This window comes from Mobula hypostoma, unplaced genomic scaffold, assembly GCF_963921235.1.
Source record: "Mobula hypostoma unplaced genomic scaffold, sMobHyp1.1 scaffold_133, whole genome shotgun sequence".
Classification (NCBI taxonomy): domain Eukaryota; kingdom Metazoa; phylum Chordata; class Chondrichthyes; order Myliobatiformes; family Myliobatidae; genus Mobula; species Mobula hypostoma.
In genome coordinates this window covers 237,510-241,909 of record NW_026948257.1, presented here as the reverse complement: position 1 = coordinate 241,909, position 4,400 = coordinate 237,510, and the positions used below count along the sequence as shown (strand labels likewise).

Here is a 4,400-nt window from a genome sequence, read left to right as displayed (position 1 = left end):
ATGAAGGTGGGTAAATCCTCGGGGCTTGACGAGATGTATCCCAGGTTGCTGTGCAAGACAACAGAGAAGAGTGTTGGGGCACTGCCAGAGACAATTAAGCGTTCACTGGTTAGTGGTAAGGTGCCACATGAACAGATGATAGCATGTGTGAATCATTACTCAAGAACAGAAACCGCGAAAAAAAGAACCTGAAAAATATAGAAAAGCTAGTTTACAATTTTTACAATGAACATTAAATTTTCAACTACTCAAGCAATTGACTTATTGAGTACTTCATTCATATTATTCACATCCAAGAAAATGCTTTCCCCTTTATTCTTTAACCACACTATAGTTATACTCTTGCTCTTGATGTATGTATAGAATATCACGAGATTTTCGCAGCCTATTTTGGCATTCATAATTCCCTTCGTAAATTCTTTGTGGCTTCCTTATAATCTTCGTGCTCGTTTGATCCTAGCTTCCGAAGTGTGACATACCTTTTTTTTTTCTTGACTGAAATCATCACCTCTCTGCACATCTAAGGATCATTTATATTTCCATCTCTGTCCCCCCACCCGCCCTTCTAACAGCAACATGCCTATCTGTATTTTGTAGAATGATCTTTAACCACTCTCCACATTTCTGATGTAGACTTGCCAGAAAAAAAAATCCAATTAACTCTTTTTAGTTCCTGCCTAATGCCATCATAATTTTCTCTACTCCAATTTAAGACTCTCCTACAGGGATCATATCTCTTGCTATCCTAAAATAGATGGACTTGTGGCCACTGCTGCTCAACTGCTCACATACAGACAGGCGAATTACCCAACCCCAGGTAGTAGTCGTACAATCTCATCAGTTTGATTGGACCCTTCTCATTCTTGAGGTCCACTCAAATGGCTCATTAAGTGAACCCACTAATATGTCGTCTCTGACTTTAGCTCTGAAAGTGTCCATGACTAGTAGTGTGTGTGTGTGTGTGTGTGTGTGTGTGTGTGTGTGTGTGTGTGTGTGTGTCTGTGTGTCTGTGTATATGCGTGTGTTTGTACCTGTGTGCGTGTGCGTGTGTTCAGGAGGGAGCTGAAGGACTCAAGACAGTAGAAAATGGGATACGGCGGGGACAGAAAATGGGGGTCGATCAGTGCCAGTTAACGTCCATTTACAGATGAATAATTAGCCATAAAAACGTGAAATGTGTAAGTGTGGCTGCTCTGCGACAAAACGTAATCTTTGTAATTAAAGCTTCGGCATTATTTCCATCAAATGAGTCCCTGCTGAGGGAATGCACAAGGATTTCAATGTATTTGTCTTCAGTCGATTCATACTAACATTAGAGGCAGTGGTATTGAATTAAAGTGTTTGTTCAAGTAACTGTAAGTAAGAAAGTCTCTGGAGGCTGATATCCTGTATAAATCAGGGCTGCTTGGAATGCATCAGCTCAGTGTGTCAGCTGGAGCTATGAATTCAGGAGTAATTGAAGTGACAGATTCTCACTGAAATGGTGTACCCAGTCATTGCGCAGATTATAGAAGTTTACTCTCCTTTTATTTCAGCCTTCGGAATTCCGGGTAAGCCACAGTGTCAGCAGCCGATGGCGGGAACTGGAGTTTAACTCCAATGTTGTGATTGTTTCTGTCGCTGGTTCTACTGTCACATGTCCAGTCCTAGTATCCTGCATTTCAGAAACGGAATGGAAACACCAGGACTGTGGATTCTTGGTTCTGGATCTAAAAACAATCCGCTGCAGAAATTTAGCTGCCTGCGGTATTGGGCTTGCGACTGGATGTTGAATTCCCCGTCCCTGCTTCCCTGTGATTGTCTCAGTGGGAGGTTTGGTGTCTGTCTGTGAGGTTGTGTCAGACTGCGCTCTATCTGTTGGAATCAGTCAATGCTCTCTTGCAAAGTCACTGAGGTGGCAAATGCTGGAATTGGAAACAGACACGGGGAATACTGGAGACACTAAGCTCCAAGCAGGTTGTATGGAAAAAAGAAAGCAGTTAAGACTCCTGTTACTGGCCTCTCTGAGAAGATTTCTGCCAGGAGACAGTTTAACTGTTTTCCCACATAATCTATTTTGTCGGCATGAGTGTTTCCAGCAGTTACTATTTTTATCCCGTCCTTCGACTGTTCTGTCGCTGACAGGGATCGCCATGGAAGGTAATTATTGTCCAATGGAAGAATCGGGATGTATTCATTTCATCAAAACGAGATGGGAAGGGCGCCGGACGGAAATGAACTCGCCGGTAGAATATGTTCCGTCCAGTGTTGACTCTCAGGTCGTAAATGCCACGTTTAACCTTTCGACTCCCACTTCACATATCTTTCATCGGTAAGGTGTCCGTATTCAGTTAATATTAACTTGGTTTTACTGTTTAAATTCCTTTTCTGCTTCCACCAGTTCTGCACACTCTGTTGACCATTACAACGACAAATTAAACAATAAAATTTAAATATTACAGGATCCCCTCAAACTGCGGCAATAACTTTGCTCAGCATTTACTCGACTTGCTCTTTCCTGACTCTCTTCCAGCGAACTTGGTGGCGATTGTGATCCTATCCTGGGGAAAGTGCGGTCTCTCCAAATGTGTCACTCGCTACCTGGTGGGAATGGCAGCGGCCGATCTCCTGGTCGTTATCTCGGATCCGCTGCTGAGGTGGACTGCTGAGATTTATTTTCCCCGATCATTCTTGTTCATCACTCCCGTGTGCAGACTCCGTCAATGATTGATATTTGCGAGCACTGCGACCTCCGTCTGGCTGACTGTCGCTTTCACCGCCGATCGATTTGTAGCGATTTGCTGTCAGAAGATGAAAACAAAATATTGTACCGAGAGAACAGCAGCTGTGATTATGGGGACAGTGAGTGTGCTGGCCTGTTTGGAGACTGTCCCCTGGTACTTTGCATATGAGCGTAGAGAAATAATTGATGGTGTTCCTTGGTTTTGTGTTCTCTCATCCAGCTACAAAATCTCTCTATCATGGGCGGCATTTCAGATGTTTCACCGTATTTTAACCCCCTGTGTCGCTTTCTTTCTGATTTTGCTGTTCAATATTCAGACTGTCAGGAGGATTCTGGCAGCCAGTCGAGCCCGCAGGGGGCTCCGGGGACAAAAGAGCGGAGAGAATGACAAGGACCGGGAGATGGAGAACCGACATAAATCCATCGTTTTGCTTTTCAGCATAACCGCTAGTTTCATATTGTTGTGGGTAACACAGGTGGTATTTTATATCTACCAACGGATTTCAAAGAGTTTTGTTTATTCTGTCACGGATCCCCGTTACATCACAGTAAAGACAGCAGGAATGCTGCAAGTTCTGAGTTCCTGCACCAACACGTGTATTTACGCCCTGACTCAGAGCAAATTCCGAGAGGAACTCAAGAATGCGTTGAAATATCCATTGAATCGGATTTTGAAACTTATGAAACTTCAGAAATAAATACTGCAAAGAATTGCGGTTCAGCTGATATCTCATGCTCCCTATTTTGTACCCTCAGTGGTGGGTAAATGGAAACAATATGATGAACAGAGTTACAAAAGTAATAACAGAACATATACCGATACTAGAAATACAAAACAACACACACAGAGCCCTGTTGAAGACTGGCGGCCCGAAACTTCCAATGTTTGCTCTCATCCGCTTTTGCTGCCTGGTCTGCTGAGTTGCTCCATCATCATGTCTGTGTTTCCTTAGCGTGACAAACAGCTTTCTCACAGCTTTTTACAGCTGATACCGCAGCATCACACCCATCATCTCCCGTAGAAATCCCATTTACACCTCACCTGCCGCCTGATTAAATTGAAGATTAAGGCGAATTTGCTGCCCCAGCTTCCCGGTTCTGACAAAACTGCCTGATGTTGGAGAACATTTTCGTCTGCATCAAACACTTCTGCTTCCTTTTGCTCGTGTTTCTTTACATATAGTTTGACCTTCTCTCTGACACCTTGAACTATGTTCTAGGAACATAATTTAAACTGTTTTAGAAATGAAGACACAATACCATTGTCTTTATTTGAGAGAGAGAGAGAGAGAGAGAGAGAGAGAGAGAGAGAGAGAGAGAGAGAGAGAGACAGAGAGAGACAGAGAGAGAGAGAGACAGAGAGAGACAGAGAGAGGGAGAGAGAGAGGGGGGGGTGGAGAGAGAGAGAGAGAGAGATTCAGCATGGACTCGAGCCTGCACAAAGAACAAGCGGGCAATGGATGAAATGGACAATCTGACAGATTTCAAACTGACAAAGAGCCACATGGAAACCAGCGGAACAACGGTTCAGTTAATTTTAATGTCACACAAGCGGGAATTTGGGGTTTCTCCCCAAACAAACACGAAAGGCATTATTAATTGATGGAGCTAGACGTGAAAGCACAGAGAGACATCTGGGGAAATTTCTGAAACGCAGGTTCACTGCTGTTGTTACTGC

At 43.7% G+C, this 4,400-nt stretch overlaps 1 pseudogene; it reads left to right on the top strand.

Annotated features, from left to right (window-relative positions):
- Positions 1-3,420, top strand: LOC134342230 (probable G-protein coupled receptor 139; annotated as a pseudogene).
- The last annotated feature ends 980 nt before the right edge of the window (positions 3,421-4,400 follow it).